At 42.8% G+C, this 24,163-nt stretch overlaps 1 protein-coding gene across 2 annotated transcripts in view; it reads right to left on the bottom strand.

Annotated features, from left to right (window-relative positions):
* Positions 1-18,060, bottom strand: part of CLIP4 (CAP-GLY domain containing linker protein family, member 4) — an 85,573-nt gene extending 67,513 nt beyond the window's left edge. Inside the window, exon 1 of one of the 2 annotated variants that reach the window (XM_011956280.1) lies at positions 1,041-1,365. The gene's annotated coding sequence lies outside the window, so the exon portion shown is untranslated. Of the gene's footprint in view, positions 1-1,040; positions 1,366-17,802 lie in introns of those variants that run through there. The other variant, XM_011956281.1, reaches the window with a different exon arrangement.
* Positions 18,061-24,163: the final 6,103 nt, after the last annotated feature.

The raw sequence follows: 24,163 nt of genomic DNA on the forward strand, positions 1-24,163 counted from the left end.
AGAAGATCCGGCGCACGCGGGCCCGCGACCCCGGCTAGCAGCGTCTGCGGGGTGTCGCAGTGTTACCTCCCCCGCTGCGAATCCAGGCGGCCCCGGCACGCCGTGTGTGCTCACCGCCTTCACAGCGCTCAGCCTCGCGGCCTCACGTCTCTGCCCTGCGGCTCTCCCACCAGCTGCTCGGGCCAGGGACCACGTCTTACCTGTCTTGGGCTCCCCAGAGTCCAGCCGAGCGTGGTGGAGAGTATATCCACCAGTTCCCTGCTGGCAGGGCTTGCTGTAAAAGGCCTAATCCATGCTACACCCACGTTGAGCAATTAGTTCATATCTCCTGCGGCTTTGCTGCCTCTTCACCCACCTTCTCTCCTGACCCCCTTTCTCCTTCTCCCAGGGACCTGACAGGGTGAACTGTGCACCTAAAGTCGTGAACTCTGACAGCCTGTCAGTCATCTGGTAGCAAGAAAGCGTTACTGGATACATAGTCAGTCCCCTTAATGAGGAGACCTAGTAAGACCATGACCGAGGTTTGAAACATGGAGTCAACAGTTACATCGTATCAGCTGTCTCTGAGGCCTACTGCGGCTGCTTCACAGAGGCCGTACTTCTGTGTTCAGTGCGCACAGTGCCTAGCAGGAACAGATGTTGAATGAACGTCTGTTATTGTCTCTGCAAGAGCAGAGGTAAGCGCTCACCGCACCCCAGAGCATCTTTTCCCGTTAGAATCATTGATTCCAGGGACTGGGAAAAGCCCCCTTCCCAGTTGCCTGAATCCGCCTTACAGTGTCTTCCCACCAAGCGGTGGTTTAACGCCTCGCGGTGTAACAAGGAGCTCATTACCTTTTAAGGCAGTCATTTAATCTTTGATCAGCCTTTTGGAAAATTTCTTTCTACCTTAGAAGCTAAAATCCAGCTCCCTGCATCTCCCCATCATTGGATTTTGTTTCTGCCCTGGGAATTCTTAAGTCTGACTCCAATTTATCCAAGACACGCATTACCTGTCCCTTAGGCTACTCCTGATATGACATGGTCACAATCCCACTCACCAGCATGTTGAGGGATTCTCTTGGATGCATCCCAGCTTGTCCAGAGCTCTCTTAAATGTGATTATCAGGAATGAGTGGGTGGCCTGCCAAGTGCGGAGAGGAAAGAGACTGCCACCTCTTCTTAGGTCCTATGCTTGTGTTAACAAAAATTCACCACATCAAAATAGTTGCTAGGAGCAGTCACATCACATTGTTGAATCGGGTGCAGCACACTGTTGACTAAAACCCACAATATTTAAATACATGACCATCCCCGACCCTGGTCAGCTGCCAGTTTCTCTGTCTCTGCAGGCTCAGCATCTGCCAGTGCTCTCAGAGATAATGTAACACAGATACTTCCTCCTCCCTCTGAAGAGTCCACCTCCCTTTCCCTGCTTTCATCATACCCTCTTCTTGTCTGACCCACCCATCTCTTTAGCTGGTTAAAAGAAAGGCAATCTGCCCTTGGTTGGCTTCAAGCACCTATAAATGAGGCCGATTGTCATTGAACCTCAGAAAGTCATAAAGATCTGTGTGTAACAGAGGAGCTACTGGTGAAGTTTCCAAAGGTATACAGTTCACTTTTACTGGTGATTTAAATTATCCCTCTGAAATACCACTATTAGTCAGTGACAAGGCACGGCCAAGTTGTTATTAGCTATAATAAAGATCTCTGTTAGAACCAGTCAGGCCACTGGCTTTATCTGCTACACCCAAACACCATATGATACATAGGCAAATTCCCAGGATACCAAGCCACCAGAGTCTCCCCCTCACTTAGTTGCCTTTGTTCAAAAATCTGACGTTACTCCTTTACACCATCATCAAGAATGCAAGTGCTTGTTGGAGTCATGCTTCCTAGAGTACCTCATGACATACAAGCTTTAGAACCAGGTATTGCCCAGTTAACAAGAGTGAGACTGGACAATGATACACGGCCAGAACTTGGAACTTGAACTATTCATTGGGGTGGGAAGGCACATGGGGATGTGGACCAACTGTAGCTGCTGAGATTCAATTATATCTGGAGACACAAAGTTCCTGAAAAGTGTAGCAATAATCCACAGTGTCAGGAGGTGATCAACTTACTGGTCAACATTACGGTGTGGAGAAGGGGCATTACTCACTGACCACTGTAAAGGCACTTGACCTATGGAGATCTTACTTGTCTTCACTTTACAAATGAAGAAACAGACTCTGGGAGGCTGTGTGACTTGCTCCATGTAGCCAGGGGCAGAAATAAGATTCAAACCTAAGTCTGTCTGATCTGAAGGCCTATGTTGATTCACTCCTTTGCTAACCTACACAGGCTGTCTTTGGGGACATTAAACACCCAGAATGGCTGTGTAGAGTAGCATTCCGAAATTCAGACACTCGGCAGCAGGGAGATCTGTCAGCAGCTCTCAGGACCCCCGCCATGATAAAAGGGTTAGAGGAAATAGCAAAAGAAGACAAGGTCACTGCTTTTACATGGACTGGATATGGGGTGGAATATTATCAGTTTCTAAATTGTGAGTGTATAGGGGGCCTAGGCCCTTAGGACCATGAGAGATACCCAACTGTCAGAATTGGGGCACCAGATTGGAGTTCAACTAGCAGAAGTGCTTAAATGCAAAAGATCAGAGCACTGGGCAGAGTCCCTAAAATCTTCCTGTCTGCGATATTTACAGATATGATCATCAGCATCAAAAGCCCAACAGAATCAACAAAGTATTAGAAGTAATGTTAGCTCAGCAAGGTTGCCAAGTACAAGATCAGTTTCTAAAAATCAATAGTTTTGTCTACATCAGCAGTAAGCAACTGGGAAATGTAACAGACAATAAGAAACCATTCACAATAACAATAAAGTTTAACAAACTCTAAAGCATAATATCCAGGAATTACCCCAACAACTCGCAAGAACTTTAAGGAGAAAATTTTAAAACTCTATTTAAGGACATAAAAGATTGAATAAGTGAAGAGATATAGCATGGATAGGATGACTTTACATTGTAAAAATATCCATTTAGTCTCCAAAGTAAATGTTATCACAACCAAAATTCCAGCAGAAACTAAATTTTTAGAGAACTCAACAAACTTATAAAATATATAAGGAGAAATAAATTTTAAACAGTTAAGTCAATTTTGAAAAACCGGAGAACTGCCATGCCAGATATTATGTCATTGCCACATAGTAATAAAAATATTATGGTACTGGTTTAGGAATACATAGAGCAAATAGGAAACAGAATGAAGAACTCGAGAGCAGACCCGTGTATAAATGGGACCTCCATTTACACAAAGGTGGTACCACAGATCAATGAGAAAAATATCAATTATTTAGAAGATGGCATTGGGGAAACTGGCCTTAGTTTATCAAGAAAAAATAAAGTTGGGAGCCCCATGTTGTACCATATACAAAGGTGAACTCCAGATAAATGGAAGACCTACATATGATACAAAAGAAAATGCAGGAGACTACCTCTATAATGTGGGTTAAGAATTTACTTCATAAAACAGGTTTGCAAAAGCACAATCCTTGAAGCAAAAAAATTATAGGACTTGACTGCATCACAATTAAGGGTCCTGTTAAGAATACCATAGAAAAAATTAACAGATGGCTGACAAATTGGAAGAAGACATGTGGTATGTTCAAAAGCAACTAGGGATTAATATCTGAAATGCATGAGGAACTTTTCACAAATCAAAAAGAAGTCAATATAAAATATTTTTAAAAGCCAATATAAAAATGCGAAAAGTATAAGAATAGGCAATTCACAGGAGGAAAAGCCAGAATGGCAAGTAAGCATTAAAGAAATGCTCAACCCCACTCGTAATCAGAGAGTGGGAATATAAAGAGTGTGACACACCCCATAGCCACCAATATGCTGGTCTATGTTTTAAAACCAGCTCCCCAGGGAAGGAAAAGTCCTAATGTACAGTGTTTGCCAATTTCCATGGTGCAAATACTCTGGGTACTGCCAGTTTTCAGCTACCAGTGTAGCTCAAGGTCACCGAACAAGAAGTTGGGAAGAAATGTGCTTTATCAGCTCTCATGAACTGTTTTCAACACACCACTGCTTTACCCACCAGCATGGCAAACATCAGAAAGATAATCCTAAATATTGGCAAAGATGTGGGGAAAGATGCACTGCTGATGGAAATTTAAACTGGTAAATATATTCTGCAGATCAACCTGGCAGTGTTTAGTGAAAAAAATTAGCAGTATGCTTTATGACTCAGCCATCACCCTCCTGAATATGCCTCAGAGAAACCCTTACAATGGTTCTATAAGCCCTTTCTTCATGCAGTTTCCAGGAAGTCAGTTTCTCATTCACTAGGTGACCTTATTCAGTCTATGGCTTTAAATATTGACCAGGCGTGGTGGCTCATGCCTGTAATCCCAGCACTTTCAGTGGCCGAGGTGGGATCACTTGAGGCCAGGGGTTCAAGACCAACCTGGCCAACATGGTGAAACCCCGTCTCTACTAAAAATACAAAAATTAGCCGGGCATGATAGCATGCACCTGTGGTCCCAGCTACTTGGGAGGCTGAGGCAGGAGAATTGCTGGAACTCGGGAGGTGGAGGTTGCAGTGAGCTGAGATCATGCCACGGCACTCCAGCCTAGGGGACAGAGTGAGACTCCATCTCAAATAATAACAATAAACAAATATCTATTTTCATGATTCCCAAATTTCTATCTCCAGCCCTGAACCTCAGATGTATATCCAACTGCCTACTCAACATCCATTCTACAGCATACATTACATATCACAAATAGAACATGTTCAAAATGGAACCCTTCTCCATAACCTTCCCTATGTCAGTAAATGGCAACTATTCTTTTTTTTTGCTCACTGGAGTCATCCTTTCTTCCTATCATATTTCTGCATTCTCCAAATTAAACTTCCTGTCTTCATTCTTCAAAAAGTTTATGATATCATTTATTGAGTAAATTCACGTACCATAGAAATCCTTACAAATCAGTAGCCACTGGAGACCCCAGGAACCTCCTACTGTTTCTACCTGGGCTTGCCCTCCTCCATTCTGTCTCCTTTGTCAAGGTTGCAGGTGGGGACTGCCTGCTGAAGTAGACCACAAACTGAAGAGGACTCCACTGAGCCACACGAGCCTTATTATCTGAATGGGGTTTCTTGTTCATGGTTGTACATTAGAATCATCACCTGGATATAAACCCTAAAGACCCCCTCACATATTTCAATTCAATTGATCTAGCTTAGTTTCATGCGATTCTGATTATTTTAATTTTTATTTTATTCTTTTTTTTTTTTTTGAGGCAGAATCTTGTTCTGTCACCCAGGCTGGAATGCAGTGGCACGATCTCAGCTCACTGCAACCTCTGCCTCCTCGGTTCAAGCGAATCTCCTGCCTCGGCCTCCTGAGTAACTGGGATTACAGATGCACACCACCATGGCTGGCTAATTTTTGTATTTTTAGTAGAGACGTGGTTTCGCCATGACGGCCACGCTGGTCTTGAACTTCTGACCTCAAGTGATCCGCCCACCTCGGCCTCCCAAAGTGCTGGATTACAGGCATGAGCTGTCAGGCCTGGCCCTATTCTATAAATTTATTTTCCCTTTTCTTAGCCCTACTTCCTGAGAAGATACTAACAAAGGAATTTGCATGTTCCTACATGGGGCACTGCTCCCCAGACCCTCCAGTTGCTGCCACTCTCAGACATCACATGATGCAAAGTCTTCTTTATAATTACAGCTAGATTGGAGGCATATGTTCTAGTGTTCTATAACTCTGTAGGATAACTATAGTTAACAATAATATATTATATGGTTTCAAATAGCTACAAGGAGGATATTGAATGTTCTCAACACAGAGAAACAATAAATGTTTGAGATGATGGATATGCTAATGACTGTGATATGATCACTATACATTATACATGTTGCATCACTGTGTACCTCATGAATATATGCAATTATTATGTATTAATTTTTAACTTTTTTAAAAAAATTTACGTCTTCTTAAAGCCTACATAAAGGAAGATGGAATGAAAGGAATGTTACATGGCATCAGGATGAAAACTGCCACTGTGGCACAGGAACTAAGTTTTGGATACCAGCCACCCCCCAAATTTTTGACCAATAAGACACCTCCAGAAGCATCTTTGGCACAAAAATAGCATAAGCCAGTTACCACAAGGATGTCAGTCCAACAATCTTCCCAGCACACACCACTGAAACTGACTCTGACAAAGCCTCTAGAAATAACTATTATTTTATAGAAAATGTGAGCATAATAAAAATCATTTTTAAAAAACACTGTGAGAATGCAATCATCCAAGGCCAAAATGCGGGAATTTCTAACAGAGCAAATAACCCAGTTCCGACAACCAAAAAGTAGCTGAGGGGAATGGTTATAGACCGGAAGAGACACGAGAGCTCCATCCACAGCCTGCAATGTCCAGACTTTCTTTGGATCTGGATTCAGACAAACAAATGTGAAAATATTTCTGAGACAAATGGGGGAAATTTAACCTGGACTGGATTTTAAATTACATTTTACAATTATGTTCATTTTGGAAGGTATGATGATCATGACATGATGGTCATGTTTCTATTAAAAATTCTCGTGTGTTAGACATCCATACTAAAGTATATATGAAAAATGTTTGGGGTCTGGGATTTGCTTTAAAGTACTCCCTTAAAAATAAATGTGTGGTGGAGGGATAGATGTAAAAAGGATGATAAAATATTGATCATTATTAAAGCTGAATGGTGGGTACGGTAGTCTTCTCTTATTGGCGGTTTCACTTTCTGTGGTTTTAGTTACCTGCCATCAACTATGGTCTGAAAATATTAAGTGGAAAATTCCAGAAGTAAACAATTCATAAGTTTTAAATTGCACACCATTCTCAGTAGCGTGATGAAATCTCACGCCATCCTGCTCCCTCCCGCCTGGGATCTGAATCATCCCTTTGTCCAAGGCCTCCACACTGTACATGCTCCTTATCCATTAGTCAGTTAGTAGCCAGCCCAGTGATCAGATCCACTGTCAAGCCATCACAGTGCTTGTGTTCAAGTAACTCCTGTTCTGCTTAATGATGGTCACAAAGCACAAAAGTAGTGATGCTGGTAAAATTGTTATATTTCATCATTAGTTATTATTAATCTCTTCCTGTGCCTAATTTACAAATTAAACTTTATCATAGGTATGCAAGTTTAGGAAAAAACATAGTACATATAGGATTTGGTTCAGGCATCCACTGGGAATCTTAGAACATATCCCCTGGGGATAAGGAGGTGGGGGACTACTATATATTATTCTTTCTTCTTTTTAGCAATTTCAAATGTTCTCCATAATAGAAAACTTTTTTTAAAAAAAGAAAAAAGAAACTCCAAGAGGGCAGGAATTGTTGTCTATTTCTGTCACTGCTATATCCTAAGTACCTAGAATAGTATCTAGCACATAGTACTAATTCAGTAAATGTGTGTTGATTGAATGGGCCAGGGTTTTTCAAGATTTCAGTCTCAGAGTCAGGTGCAGCAGCATGTGCTTGTAGTCTCAGCTACTTGGGAGGCTGAGACAGGAGGCTCACTTGAGCCCAGGAGATAGAGGATGCAGTGAGCTGTGACTGTGCCTGTGAATAGCCACTGCACTCCAGCCTGGGCAGCATAGTGAGACCCCATCTCTAAAAAAATTTCAGTCTCAGCCAGGCGCGGTGGCTCATGCCTATAATCCCAGCACTTTGGGAGGCTGAGGCAGGTGGATAACAAGGTCAGGAGTTAGAGACCAGACTGACCAACATGGTGAAACCCCATCTCTACTAAAAAATACAAAAAAGTTAGCAGTGCATGGTGACAGGCACCTGTAGTCCCAGCTACTCAGGAGGCTGAGGCAGAACTGCATGAACCCAGGAGGCGGAGCTTGCAGTGAGCCAAGGTTGCGCCACTGCACTCCAGCCTGGGCGACAGAGCAAGACTCCATCAAAAAAATAAATAAGTAAAAATTTAAAAATTTAAAAAAGATAGACTATCATGTCCCAGGAATTTAGAAATCACACAGAAGCTGCCTTTGTATCACATGCATACACACAGGAAAATCTGAGGTGTTTCTGACAGCTGTTTACAAAACCAATCCACTCTCATCCCAGTTGGCTGCTGTAAACCATCAGAAGCTTTAATAACATCTTGATTAGGAGTTGAGAAAATGTCAGACCCACTGGAGCTGCCACAGAGTAGGTAGAAAGCAGCTTGCACCTTGTCAACAATGGATCAGATGACTCACCTCGCCAAAGAAAGCCACTGACAGACTAATTAGCTGGTACTAAGTCATGAGAAAGTCTCCTTTGTGACAAAAGCGGCATTCATAATAAGATTGTTTCTGACATTCCCCACCTAATCATATTTGAAACAGCAGGGGATAGTTAAGGTAAAAAATAAATGAGAATTGCTTTTTGAATTCACATCGAGTTCAACACAAGAAGAATAAGCTATCGTCTAACTTTTTAAAGTCCATCAAAATATATCATGCAATAGCTTTATCATCATCAAGATCATCGCAACCAGAAGGCACTGGGTGGCACTTACAAGGGCAACAGTTTGCATACTGACCCATCAAATCATTAGCAATATGTTGAGTGCCTTCTACTTGAAAAGCAGTATGGAAGCTGGAATCAAGTACAAGATTCACTCCTTGTTTCCTAGTAAAATAGAGAGTGTCATGGTTGCAAGGGGTGGGGAACCTGAATTGGAACCCCAGAATCACCTCTCTCTGCAACCCTAGCAAGCCACTTAACCTCCCTGAGCTTCAGTTGGTTCCTCTGTAAAGTGAGATGAGGAATACCTGCCTCCAAGAGTCATACAAGCCTGACTCAAAGTGAGTGCTCAATGAATAGCTGTGATCATAAGACAAGCATGAGAACAGAAACCACCCACCCACCAAAGAACAGTGCCAGTACTGGGTTTTCTCAAGATGGAAAACACATTGCAGGATGGGGTGGTCAGGAAAGTCTTCAAGGAAAAGACATATTTTGAGCTAAGTGAGGAGGGTAATGAGATCTAATTATGGAAATAAGGAGCTAGCATTTACTGAGTACTTAAACTATGTGATGTGCCTTGTTCTAAGTACTTTCGTTCTTTGACTCCTATAAGATAAATATCATTTTGGTTTCATTTTTTTCCAGTTGGAGAAATCAGGTCATAGAGCAGTTAAGTAACTTATCCAAGATCACATAGCAAATAGAAGAACCAAGATTTCACCCATGCAGTCTAGATCCAAATATTAAATGCTCTGTCTCAAAAAACAAACAAGCATAGATTAAATGCTAAACCACAATACCTTGCAAGAACAAAATATTAAGAGGCAGAAAAGTTCAGTGTGTATTTAGATGATGGTAATCGAAGAGCCTGTCTGTGTCAGTCCATTGAGGCCGCTGTCACAGAATACCATAGACCAAGTGGCTTATAAACAACAGAGATTTATTTCTCATGGTTCTAGACTCTGGGAAGCCCAAGATCAAGGCACTGGCAGATTCAGTGGCTGGCAAGGGCCCTCTGCCTGGTGCACAGACAGCCATTTCTCAGTGTAGCCTCACATGGGGGAAGGAAAAAGGAGCTCTCTGAAGTCTCTTTTATAAAGACACTTGGCCCGGCGCGGTGGCTCAAGCCTGTAATCCCAGCACTTTGGGAGGCCGAGACGGGCGGATCACGAGGTCAGGAGATCGAGACCATCCTGGCTAACACGGTGAAACCCCGTCTCTACTAAAAATACAAAAAACTAGCCGGGCGAGGTGGCGGGCGCCTGTAGTCCCAGCTACTCGGGAGGCTGAGGCAGGAGAATGGCGTGAACCCGGGAGGCGGAGCTTGCAGTGAGCTGAGATCTGGCCACTGCACTCCAGCCTGGGTGACAGAGCGAGACTCCGTCTCAAAAAAATAAAAAAATAAAAAAAAAATAAAGACACTTAATTCCAAAGGCCCTGCCTCCAAAAACCCCTCACAATGGGGACTAGGTTTCAACATGATTTGAGGGTACACAAACATTTAGTCCCTAGCAGTCTAGCTGGAGTAGACCCATGGTAAGACACTGGCTGATGATGAGCTAGAAAGGCAGGTTGGAGCCAGACTAGGCCAGGAATGGCCTTGAATGTCACACTGAGGTGGAGAGGCCGTCCTCTGGGGAAAAGGAAAAGCCAGCATGGGTTTCTAAAGAGAGAAAGACTGAGGAATCTGTCAGCAAGGTTCAAAATGGAAACTCTTGCCTAACCTTTGTGCCCCATGTCTGTTACATTCTCTTAAAGAAAAAATCTGAACATTAAAAGCATATAAAAAAACTTCAGGCCGGGCGCAGTGGCTCACACCTGTAATCTCAGCACTTTGGGAGGCCAAGGTGGGCGGATCACGAGGTCAGGAGATCAAGACCATCCTGGCTAACACAGTGAAACCCCGTCTCTACTAAAAATACAAAAAATTAGCTGGTATGGTGAGGCAGGAGAATGGCATGGACCCGGGAGGCGGAGCTTGCAGTGAGGCGAGATTGTGCCACTGCACTCCAGCCTGGGTGACAGAGCAAGACTCTGTCTCAAAAACAAACAAACAAACAAAAAAAACTTCAAGCACTTTGAAGTAAGATTTAGCAACAGAAAAGACAGTTACCTTGAGATTCTTTTACCAATTCAACTTAGATTTCTTTAAAATAGCAAATGATTTTTTACAAATGACTTATTTACAAAAAAAAAAAGTTCTTATATTTAATGTGTGCTCAATACCCACCTGCATTTAAAATGAAGTTGAGACAAGTTAGTCACATACCCTTGGGGGACGGAAATCTGTCATTTCTGCCTTTCCTATCACACCTCATTAAACACATTGCAGCCTAACAACACCCACATATCATCATTTTAACCACTTGGTTATTATATAATAATGTAATAATATATAATCTTTTGGATACATGCCCACTGGACAAAAGTGGAGTCCCAGAAGAAACAACAGCTACACAACTTCCTAGGGTTCTGTCCCGTCCAGCAAGGTGCTGACTGGCTTGCTAGGAGGAGCAGGGTGCAAGCACCCTGGCTTCTGTTTCTCCAGCCTCACCCATACCCTAACTCAGACTTCACAGCAGGATGCCTCTCGAGGCTCAGCTTGTCAAGTGATACACCACATACCTACCTACCAGGGAGCTGCATTTTCAGCAATTGAGAGGCATTGTTGCTCATAGCAATTGCCTAGCATCTTTGCAAACAGAATCCAGTGGCATCATGAAAACGTGTGTGCCTCTATTGCAAAGGCCTCTAGTCATCCTCAGGTCTCAGCTGAGAATCTGAGATTGGCCACTCCCAAGCATGAGCTCCACACAGTCCTCAGCTCCTACAATCCAAAGAGACCCCAGAGGCTGGGCACGGTGGCTCGCACCTGTAATCCCAGCACTTTGGGAGGCCGAGGCAGGTGGATACTTGAGCACAGGAGTTTGAGACCAGCCTGGGCAACATAGCAAAACCCTGTTGCTACAAAAAAAAATAAAAAATTAGCTGGGCATGGTGGCATGTGTCTGTAGTCCCAGCTACTCAGGAGGTTGAGGCTGGAGGATCACTTGAGCCCAGGAGGTGGAGGTTGGTATGAGACAAGATCTCACCACTGCACTCCAGCCTGGGTGACAGAGTGAGACCCTGTCTCAAAACAAAAGCAAAAACAAAGAGACCCTAGAAAAGAGATTTGGTCTGTGAAGGGACTTCCTACTGCTGACTTGTCAAGCACTTACTAAGTAATTCTTAGTATGAGTAAATACCATTAGATGTGTCCCTTTCCTTAGGGAATCCATAGTCTAGGTGAGAGAACACAATTAAAACTCATGAAAAATGAGAAGATAGAATCCCAATGTTAAAGTCAGACGTTACGGCTTGCCCAGGACTGAGGGGGTTCCTGGGATGTGGGACTCAGTTTAAAAACAGAGCAGTGCTGGCAGGGTGTGGTGGCTCACACCTGTAATCCCAGCACTTTGGGAAGCCAAGGCGGGTGGATCGCCTGAGGTCAGGAGTTTGAGACCAGCCTGGCCAACATAGTGAAACCCCGTCTCTACTAAAAATAAAAAAAAAATTAGCTGGGTCTGGTGGCAGGTGCCTGTAATCCCAGCGACTCTGGAGTCTGAGGCAGGAGAATGGCTTGAACCCAGGAAGCGGAGGTTGCAGTGAGCTGAGATCAAGCCATTGCACTCCAGCCTGGGTGACAGGAGCAAAACTCCATCTCAAAAAATAAACAAAAACAAAAACACAAAACAGAGCAGTGCCATGAAAACTGAAACAAGTTGGTCACCCTGCAGACAGATCAACATTCAAGTTCTTAATTAGCTTTGGAACCTTAAATAAATAAAATAACCTCTCAAAGACTCAGCTCCCTCATTTATGAAATGGGTATTATAGTAGTACTTACTTCGTCATGAATCTTATAAGAATGTAAGTTACGGTATGAAAAGAATTTAGCACAGTGCCTGATGTTGAATAATTGCTCAATAAGTGTTAATATTGTATATATAATAAGTATAAGATAGCATAGAATGAAATACTGAATTAAAGACTAAATCGGGTGTTTTAGAAACTGAAAAAAAGGAGATCAGAGAAAATTGGGTCATTAAGAACAGGCTTTGTAGACATAAGGTTGACAGGTAAAATATAGGTTAAATTTAAATTTTATATAAATAATAATTTTTAGCATATGTCCTATATTTTTAAACATTTTTTTAATTATCTGAAATTAAAATTTAACCAACTATCTGATATTTTATGTGCTCAAAGTGGTAACCCTGTATAGAGAAGGTAGAACTTAAATTATTCTTTAGAGGGAAGAGGAGGAAAAAATGCCAGGCCCGGGGTAAAATGAGCAACAGCGGACTGAGGCACGGGACAGGCTGGTAGGTTTTGAGACGGAACACCTTGAAATCCAGGCCCAAGAGTCCAGACTTGATGCAGAATATATGAGGGAGTTTCAGGGAAGGTGCTGAGGTCCTGGGGCAGGGTAGGAACCAAAAGGAAATGGTGCGCAGGGTGCAGTGGCTCACGCCTGTAGTCCCAGCACTTTGGGAGGCCGAGGTGGGCAGATCACTTGAGGTTAGGAGTTTGTGACCAGCCTGGCCAACATTGCAAAACCCTGTCTCCACTAAAAATACAAAAATTAGCTGGACATGGTGGGGGGCACCTGTAATCCCAGCTACTCAGGAGGCTAAGACAGGAAAATCACTTGAACCTGGGAGGTGGAGGTTGCAGTGAGCCGAGATAGTGCCACTGCATTCCAGCCTGGGAGACAGAGCAAGACTCCATCTCAAAAAAAAATTAAAAAAAATAAAGGAAGTGGTGCTTCAGAGAAGGAGTGAGACACATTGTGTGGGAAAAGAATGGATCTAAGCTGCCTCTGATGTTTTGAACACAGGAACTCTGAGAGGGACGAGAGCCAGGGAGTTTGTGGCTGCTCTTGTACTCTTGCAGTCAAGTGGGCAGCCTGAACTCAGGTGGCAACAGTAGGGGTGGGGGCAAAAAAAACAACAGAGAAGGGGCAGATGCCTAGAGAGATTGTGAAGGCAGGTGATGTTTGTAGGGCAGGTGTGATCAAAGTTGTGTATATGTCCTTTCACTAACAAAACTTTCTCGTGTCCCTGCAGTCTCACTGATGACACAAATAAGCAATTCCATGTAAATCTAGAGAGGCCTGTTGAGATAAGGTAACTAAGACCAAGAAAGAAAAATTCTATGCCCTCCTTGCTCTTCCCCTAGTAGTGAGAAGCGATTAAAGCAATAGGGTTCATTCAGTTCCCTCATTGCTTTCCTCCCTTAGAGACCCACAGGGTTTTCCTGACCACCAGAAATGACAAAGGCCTTCAAGGAGAGTGAGTTCAACCCAGGCAACGGGCTTGGAGAACTCAGGGCAATTTCTCCGTAGGGCCCGTGTTGCTATTTGTGACCTCCTAAGCTGTTTGCTTTCTTCCTACATGCATACACAAAATTCTACCCTTGTGGCAAATGAAAAAGCCATGGTCCCATTTGGTAGCTTTCCCCCAGAAGTACAGTGCTTCTCCTTGGCATGAGCCTTCGATTTTGATTCAAAGAAGCAAATGGTGCAGAGTATCTGCCTTGAGATATATGTGAAGCCAAACAACAATGGTCCTGGGAAAACCAGATCCTAAAGATCTGCTCAGAAACTCAACTGTAAGCCCCTTATCAAGTTTTGATTCCTCACAGCAACATGAAGGACTGTGATGGTTAATACTGAGTGTCAACTTGATTGGATTAAAGGATGCAAAGTATTATTCCTGGGTGTGTCGGTGAGGGTGTTGTCAAAGGAGATTAACATTTGAGTCCATGGGCTGGGAGAGGCAGACCCACTCTCAGTTCCGGTGGACACCATCTAATCAGCTGCCAGCACAGCCAGAATAAAAGCAGTCAGAAGAATATGGGAAGACTAGACTGGCTAAGTTTTCTGGGCTCCATCATTCCCCCCATGCTGGATACTTCCTGCCCTGAAGAACATTAGACTCCGGGTTCTTCAGGTTTTGGATTCTTGGACTTACAGCAGTCATTTGCCAGGGGCCCTTGGGCTCGGCTACAGACTGAAGGCTGTACTATCGGCTTCCCTACTTTTTTTTCTTTTTTTTGTTTTTTTTTTAAAAGAAAAAAAAGCCTGTTGTCCAAGCTGGAGTGCAGTGACACAATCTCGGCTCACTGCAACCTCTGCCTCCCGGGTTCAAACGATTCTCCTGCCTCAGCCTCCAGAGTAGCTGGGATTACAGGTACCCACCACCACACCTGGCTAATTTTTGTATTTTTAGTAGAGACAGACTTTCACCACGTCGGCCATTCTGGTCTCAAACTCCTATCTCAGGTGATCCACCTGCCTTGGCCTCCCAAAGCGCTGGAATTACAGCTGTGAACCACTGCACCTGGCTGGCTTTCCTACTTTTCAGGTTTTGGGACTCGGACTGGCTTCCTTGTTCCTCAGCTTGCAGACTGTCTATTGTGATCGTGTGAGTCAACTCTCCTAATAAACTCCCTTTCATTTATCCTATTAGTTCTGTCCCTCTAAAGCACCCTAATACAGTGACCGTGTCCTGTTTGCTCTTCAAAGTCACTTCCCACCTCTGCCCAATGTGATATGTGATAAAGCCCCTCCCTCTATCATTCCTGTCTCTGTAACCTTGCACAGGCCTTTCGTTCTGCTTGGACTTTGCCTATAATCTACCTGCACCTCTCCCATTCCTACCTCACTTCCAGAGCCTTCCTCTTTGCTGAGGAGGATACACCTTAAAAACAAATTGTGCACTATTTTGTATTAATGGCTCATATGACAGCATTTTTTTTCCCGCCTTGTCAGTAGGATTGTGAACTTCATGGCGGCAGGGAACATTTCTTATGCATGTCTAAAAGCACTCAATACCTACTTACTGCATTAAACTTAAATTTTAATTTTGCAACAAATGTCTCACACTAATGGAAGAGATTAATAGCAGAGGGAACTGTTGAGGGGCACATAGGGATTCTCCCTACTGTTGGCTCGATTTTCTAGAAACTTAAAAATAAAGTCTATTAATTTTTTAAATATTTAATTTCATATTTTTTTTCCAAACCCTGAGTATTTTCTCTTTCAAAAGACATAAAAAATCAATGAAAGAAAAAGGCAAAGAGGGGATTTAAAAGGTAGACTGATAAACAAAAGTCAGTTGTGGCCAGGCATGGTGGCTCATGCCCGTAATCCCAGAATTTTGGGAGGCCAGAGTGGGCAGATCACTTGAGCCCAGGAGTTCGAGACCAGCCTGGGCAACATGGCGAAAACCTTGTTTCTACAAAAAATACGAAAATTAGCCAGTATCATAACCTAGTCTCAAAATAAATAAATACATAGATCAAAATTTGAAATAAAATAAAATACAATTTTAAGTCAGTTGTTTTCCTATATACCAGCAGTTAAAAATGGGAATTTGAAATTTAAAACACAATACATTTTACATTAGCATCCAAAAAGAGAGAAAGAGTTATGTATAAATCTAACAAAATATGTCCAAAATGTATATAAGGAAAACAACAAAATTCTAATAAAATAAATCAAAGAAAATCTAAATAAATGGAGAGATATTTCATGTTTGTGGACTGGAAGACTCAATAATGTTAAAATGACAGTTCTTCTCAGCCTGATCTGTAGATTCAGTGCAATCCCAATCAAAATTCCAGCAAATTATTTTGTACTTGTTGACAAACTGATTCCGAAGTTTCTGTGGAAAGGCAAAAGACCCAAAATAGCTAACACAATCTTAAAGAACAAAGTCAGAGGACCGATACTACAGGCTTAAAGATATACTGCAAAGCTACAACCATCAAGACTGTGGAATTGGCAGAAGAATACACAAATGAATCAATGGAATCTAATAGAGGCTCAGAAATACACTCACTCAAATATAGCCCACTGATAATTAACACAGGAGCAAAGACAATTCAATAGAAAAAAAAGTGACCTTGGGTTTGCTTATGACTTTTTAGATACAACAACAAAGGCATAATTCATGAAAGAAGAAATTGACTAGTTGAATTTCATTATATTTTTTCAATTCTGTTCTGTGAAAACTCCTGTTAAGACAATGAAAAGACAAGTCACAGACTAGGAGATAATCTTTGCGAAACACATATCTGGTAAAGGCTGTTATCCAAAATACACAAGGAAGTCTTAAAATTTAACAAAAAGAAAATACAATTTTTTAAATGGGCAAAAGATCTGAACAGACACCTCACAAAAGAAGATACACAGATAGCAAATAAGTATGTGAAAAGATGCTAACATCATATGTCATTAGGGAATTGCAGATTAAAACCACCATGAGATACCGCTACAAACCTGTTAGAATAGCTAAAATCCTAAACACCAACACCACCAAATGCTGGTGAGGATGCGGAGCAACAGGAACTCTCATTCATTGCTGGTGGGAATGCAAAATGATAAGGCCACTTTGAAACCTCACTTGGCAGCTCTTACAAAGCTAAGCATAGTCTTACCATATGATCTAACAATCATGCTCCTAGGCATTTACCAAAGTGATATGAAAACTTATGTCCACACAAGAACCTATACATGAATGTTAGTAGCAGCTTTATTCATAATTGCCAAAATTGGAAACAACCAAGACGTTCTTCAATAGGCAAATGGACAAACAAACCCTAGTACCTCTACACAAGGGAATATTATTCAGCGATAAAAAGTAATGAACTATCAGGCCACGAACAAATGGAGGAAACTTAAGCACATACTGTTTAGTGAAGAAGCCAGTCTGAAAAAGCTGTGTGAAACTATGGAGACCATAAAATGATCAGTGGTTGTCAGAGCTGGGAAGGAGAGCGGGAAGGACGACCAGATGGAGCACAAGAGACTTTTAAGGGCAGTGAAACTATTCTGTATGATACTGTAAAGGTGGGCATATGACATTATGCATTTGTCAAAACCCATCAAATATAAAACACAAAGGTGAATCCTAATGTAAACCATGGGCTTTAATTCATAATAATGTAGCAATATCTATTCATTGATTATAAGAAGGAAAAAAGTCGATTGTGAAGCATTTTTAATACTCCGTTTAGGTTTGGAGTGCTGAACTTTCTGATCATTCTATTATGTACAAAAGGTTGCATTCCTATAAAGTATGTCAAAATTGCCTCTCAGTATATATCCAGTTACTGAAACCCATACTCATCTGTCTAAAATAATGCTGTACTCTGTTCAGGATACTCACCTCTGCCTTAGCAGAAATGAGTTTCCTCAGAGGGCTGGGTGGACAGGAGAGTGGTTTTTTAGTGAGACTTACCCAAACCATGTGACTGTCTTCTCAGTGTCACGTAGAAAGAATTTTCAGTCCCTCATGCAAGAGTACAGATTGTTCAGTGTGTTGGTTGGGAGTGCACGGAAATAGGTGTTTTCATGCTGCACTCCCTGAGGCCCCTATGCAGATCCAATTACAGAAAGCCTGGTGGTGGTGGCAGGCTTCAGCAGGCCTCCCTTAGAGTCCTCCTTTGAGAGCACCAGCCAGCGTCCCCACAGGCAGCACATACATAATAATGGCATTGCGGAGGTGCTATGGAGACCAGATTTAAAGGGCCGGACGCTATTATGACTCTTCACCTACCTCATAGGCTGCCAGCAGCAATGGCAGAGGAAGAAGAAACATTAATGGGGCCTGGACTTCCACTTCACAGCAAAGTAGCCCAGGAAGTTTGAGGAGACTCTCTCAAAGTCACTGTCAAGTTGTTAAGGACCTGGGTCACCCTGCATCCCCATCTGGGGCTCCTTCTATATCAGTTTTCCTGAAGCTTAGTCCAACTTCTTGAAGTGGGCCAAGAAAAGGCTGTTTCCAGAATCGGATATTGCATCTCTAAAACACAAGCTTCACTGATGTCGTGGAGTCTATGAGACACAAACTTTATCTCATGTGGTAGAATCCGGAATGGTAAGAACAGAGGGAGGGAACAAGCAGCCCATCAGAGGTCACAAAGCACCTTTGGGTGCCGGGAGTGGTCACTACCGGAGGCTCAGCTTAGGAGGGCAAAACACTTCCCATCTTTGCTCAAATTGCCACATCACCCAGGACAAAGCTGCACGGGTTTCTTTGACTAATGAGAGACCTGTGGCTCCACTGTGTTTTGAAATCGTGCTCTCTAACATGCTCTAAGGAGCAGAGGAGGGCAGTACAAATCGCTGGTCTTTGTTGATTTTCTGTTCTGCAAACAGATCAGCCATCGCTTCACACCCAAGGAAAGAACTGCTGTCCAATGCCAGGCCCAGAGCTTCTTGGTTTGTGGCAAGTCTTTGAAAAGATAATTCATTCATTTTAGCTGAAAATACCCCGTGGTGGCATTTTTCTGGTCTCCCTACTAAAAAAGTGAGTATGTCACACAAAACATGGTGCATGGCTCTAGCTCTTAATAAATTCCAAGCCTTTTTGACCAAATCATTACTGTGCAATTTCTAGGAGGAAGCTGCTCCACTAAAAAAATAAAAATAAAAATAAATAAAAAGAAAATTCCAGTTATCAGGGTCATATGTCTGTTTTTTGTTTCTGTCTTTTTTTGAGACGGAGCCTTGTTCTGTCACCCAGGTTGGAGTACAGTGGCACGATCTCAGCTCACTGCAACCTCCACCTCCCTGGTTCAAGCGATTCTCCTGCCTCCGCCTCCTGAGTAGCTGGGACTATAAGCGTGCACCACCATCCCTGGCTAATTTTTTGTATTTTTAGTAGAGATGGGGTTTCACCATGTTGGCCAGGCTGGTCTCGAACTCCTGACAGGGTCATATATCTGTTTAAAAATAAAAAGTATTGTGTTAATGGCATAAAGAACATTTAAGAAATTGAGGAGGTATCACTCGGTGGAGCACATCGAGGCGAGGGGAGCCTTGGAGCCTCTGGGACTTTCTTCAGACAGGAAACCATTGGCTAGGAGCTGGGGAGATCGCAGTCTATATTGAAATACCACTGCTAACCGAATAGAAGTTGCCTATGATGAGTGACTTCTCCCTGCCCTCTTTCAATATGAATGTGATTTCTCAGCCATTGTCTTCCTAATAGAAATCCTTAACCTAGAAGTGTTCGCTCCTGGCTTCAAAAGGAATAGCCAACCCCTTAGTACCCAGAATTTTCTATAGGCTATCATTTTTTTTTCACATCTATAGCAATAATTATTAGTTATACTGAAGATCCTAAAGAGTTGAAAGATCTCGAAATACAACCAGAATCATGCACAAAAGACTCTGGAATCTGTACTACAGTAAGCAAGCATGTCACCTGAGAAATCATTAGTCTTGCTCACTCACAGCTCTTGACTCAGCTGTGTGAAGAAAGCATGTTTGGAGCACACGTGTTCACATGGCCCACTCCCTATGTTCATTCAGACGGCATAAAGGTTTGCTATATAGCATATAACTGTCTCTAAAGCATCAGCCAAGAACACTACAGGAGACGCAGCAGTTAATTAGGAAAATGTTTAATAAAAGTATGATTTTCAAGGGTGTGGGCAAAGTTTAGGGAAACCCTCAGAAAAAGGGCAGTATTTTGGGGCAGTATTAAAAGTATGTTACTACCCTAGCCTGAAAGCAAGGAGAGAGAGTAATTTTTGGAGCCCAGAGAGGGTGACTGTGTGGAATGGGGTTGCCTGATAGGTGCTGTGGTCCTCCGGAAAGGGCTGCAGCCAGCCTGTGGGGACTGGCAGGGAGGACAGAGGAATCGGTACCCTGACTTGCTACAGTAGGTAGCTGGTCAGGCATGAGCAGAGCAGGAGAGGCCTCCACCTGACCAAGAATGTCAGGCAACCATCAGGTGATGGTCAGGCGGTTGTTAACTGTCTATCTAAAATAATAATTAGTCGCAGTCAGTGCCAGAGAAAGGAAGTCTCCCTACAGATAGAAAAAACCTGAAACTGGTGATCATTCGCTTCCTGAAAAGAACTCAGGAGACGGGCGAGTGAGCTCCAGCACGCGCAATAGGAGGCAAAAGGCAGCGCTTAACTGATACAAGACTTTCCAGGGACATTCTGCAGGTAGAGGGAAGAATGCCGCGAGTGAGCATGAGTACAACTCCGGTAAACAGTGCACATGCCCACCTCCCAAGTGCTAGCAGGACACCACGCAGACAGGCAGCTCACACCAAAGGAAGAGTCAAGGGAAAAAGGATGCAAGATGCAGGAAGTATGCCAACATATAAAAGCCTTAGTCCACGGCCAAAGGAGACACTGTCCTCCAAGACACCCGCTTGGCCCTCCTCCAGGAATACTTTTTTTCTTTCCTGCTCTAAAGCTTTTTTTTTTTTTTTTTGAGAAGGAGTCTCACTCTGTCACCCAAGCTGGAGTGCAGTGGCGTGATCTCAGCTTACTGCAGCCTTCGCCTCCCAGGTTTAAGTGATTCTCCTGCCTCAGCCTCCCGAGTAGCTGGGAGTAGGCGCCCACTACCACGCCCGGCTAATTTTTTGTAGTTTTAGTAGAGATGGAGTTTCACCATGTTAGCTAGGATGGTCTCAATCTCCTGACCTCGTAACCCTCCCGCCTCAGCCTCCCAAAGTGCTGGGATTACAGGTGTGAGCCGGCGTACCCAGCTAGCTCTAAAGCTTTTTAATAAACCTTCACTCTGCCCTAAAACCTGCCTTGGTGTCTTTTTCTACCTTTCGCCCCTCAGTCGAATTCTTTTATCTGAGGAGGCAAGAACTAAGGTTGCTGCAGACCCGTACAGATTCACCGCTGGTAACCTGGATACCTTCCACCGCCAACAAACTCACTCTCTCCTTTCCTCTGATTTCTTGCCAATGCCTCTCAAGGGCAGGAGCCCCAGCGATGCCATGAACAGGGATATGCCTCCCAGAAGAAGTGTGGGGAGGTGTGGACAGTGGTCTGCAGGGGCAGGCAGAAGATATCCAGCACCACCTGCAATTTCTTCATTTCCCTCTTTTGGTCATAGGTTTATAACCTGGCCTGGGTCTCCTCAGAACTCTGAAAAATGTACCTTTTCCACCTCACAAGGCTTAGTTTTGCTTTCTGACAGCAGGAGTGAAGAGAAATGTGAATGGGTTTCATCATGATTTCTGATGATAAGACATTGTGTTGACCTTTGAGGTACAGCCACAGATCAGGTAATAACTTGGAAGAACAGCACATAATAATCCCTTGGTCTATTCTTGAGATTTGACTGACAACTGGCCACCTGTAATTATTGGAGCCAGTACAAATTTCACAGTCACTGACTTGAGTGTGCAAAAATATAATTTTCTCTATTCTTTTATAATTGAGGGTAATTTCTGCCTTGAGCCTCCATTCTGCCTCAAAGAAAATTTAATCTAGTCACTTTCAGATAAACTCATTCAAATTCAGTCATTTCTTAGTCAATTCCAGTTTATAATACAGTCACAATTCAGTTTAAAACTCTCTTTCTCTCCCTTTTTTTTCCCTCTCTCCCCTCCACTCTGGAATTGCATTTAAGCTCTCAATGGCTTATCCAAAAAGTCCACTTCTTGGTCTTAATGTGTCCTGTGTGCCTCTGGGCATCACAGAGCTAAGGCGCTCTCTTGAATGAGGACTGGGTGGTCCACGGAACACAAAGAGGGGCTCCCCTTTCTTCTCTCCATTGAGAGTGCAGCTCAGTCCCGATCCAGTTCTCATCTTATCCTGGGTTCCCAGTGGCTCGCTCTCTCTGCTAAATCGCATTCCACAAGGAAGGCTTTGGGACATTGTGGGTGCCCTCCTGTGCCACTCAGACCTATGGGCAGCAGTCTCTAGTCCTCTTGTGTCTGAACACCAGTCCTCCTTTGCTATATCAAGATGATATGAGGCCGGACATGGTGGCTCATGCCTGTAATCCCAGCACTTTGGGAGACCATGGAGGATGGATCACTTGAGGTCAGGAGTTTGAGACCAGCCTGGCCAATATGGTGAAACTTCGTCTCTATTAAAAATACAAAAAATTAGCCTGGCATGGTGACAGGCACCTGTAATCGCAGTCACTCGGGAGGCTGAGGCTGGAGAATTGCTTGAACCTGGGAGGCGGAGGTTGCAGTGAGCCTAGATCACACCACTGCACTCCAGCCTGAGTGACAGAGTGAGACTCTGTCAAAGAGAGAGAGAAAGAGAAAGAGAAAGAGACAGAGAGAGAGAGAGAGGAAGGAAGGAAGGAAGAAAGGAAGAATGCCCTCAGAAGAAATCAACCCTGCTGACAGCTTGGACTTCCAGCTTCCAGAACTGGAAAGAAATAAATTTTTGTTGCATACACTACCCAGTTTGTAGTACTTTGTTATGGCATCCCTAGTAAACTAATGCAGATTGTGAGAAAATTAGTCTTTTTACTTAACAATCACACCTTTTGTTTTGTTTTGTTTTTGAGACAGGGTCTCACTATGTCACCAAGGCTGGAGTACAGTGGTATAATCATGATTCACTGCAGCCTCAACCTCCCAGCCTCACGTGATTGTCCCACCTCAGCCTTTTAAGTACCTGGGACTACAGGTGTGCACCACCACATCCAGCTAACTTTTTAAATTTTTGTAGAGATGGAATCTTGCCGTGTTGCCCAGGCTGGTCTTAAACTCCTGGGCTCAGGTGATCCTCCCACCTCAGCCTCCCAAAAGGCTGGCAGCAATTACACACTTGACCCTCTGCTCTCAGCCCATTTTGAGATTCTTTGAAACATTAAAACCAGCTCCAGAAATCCTTAAGAGAGGCCATAATTTACAGTTACCCATCTTGAAATGTGTCCACTGTTTCCTAGTTCAGAGATAAAACTCAATCTAGTCAAGTCATATTCTCTCATATCATGGGTACTCAACTTTAGAAAATAATAACTTTCTGAAGATAAATTTATCAGGGTATTTACTTCTGAGCTCTCTATTCTGTTCCATTAGTCTATGTGTGTGTTTTTATGCCAGGACCTTGCTGTTTTAGTTACTTTAGCTTTACAGTACATTTTGAAATCAGATAGTGTGTGATACCTCCAACTTTGCTCCTTTTACTCAATTGCTTCAGGTATTCAGGGCTTTTTGTGGATCCATATGAATTTTAGGATTGTTTTTTCTATTTCTGTGAAGAATGACATTAGAATTTTGATAGATATTGCATTGAATCTGTAGATGACTTTGGGTAGTATGGACATTTTAATAATATTAATTGTTCTAATCCATGAACACAGAATATCTTTCATTTCTGTCTTCAATTTCTTTCATCAACGTTTTATAGTTTTTGGTGTACAGATCTTATATCTCCTTGGTTAAATTTATTCCAAAGTATTTTACTTTTTTTGAAGCCATTGTAAGTAGAATTATTTTATTTCTTTTTCTGATAGTTCCTTGTTATAGAAATCCTATTAATTTTTCTACATTGATTTTGTATCCTGCAACTTGACTGAATTTATTTATTAACATCAATTGATTCTCTGCAGAGGTGCTAAGAACACACATGTGGAAAAGACAGTTTCTTCAATAGATGATATTGGGAAAGCTGGATATCCACATGCAGAAGGATGAAATTGAACCTTTATCTCACATCATAGATGAAAATCAACTCAAAATGGATTAAAGATTTAAACATAAGGCCTGAAGCTGTAAAACTACTAGAAAGAAATAGGAGAAAGCTTCATAACATTGGTCTGGGCAATGATTTTTTGAATATGACTCCAAAACCACAAGTGACAAAAGCAAAAAT

This window comes from Colobus angolensis, unplaced genomic scaffold (assembly GCF_000951035.1).
Source record: "Colobus angolensis palliatus isolate OR3802 unplaced genomic scaffold, Cang.pa_1.0 Scaffold413, whole genome shotgun sequence".
Taxonomy (NCBI): domain Eukaryota; kingdom Metazoa; phylum Chordata; class Mammalia; order Primates; family Cercopithecidae; genus Colobus; species Colobus angolensis.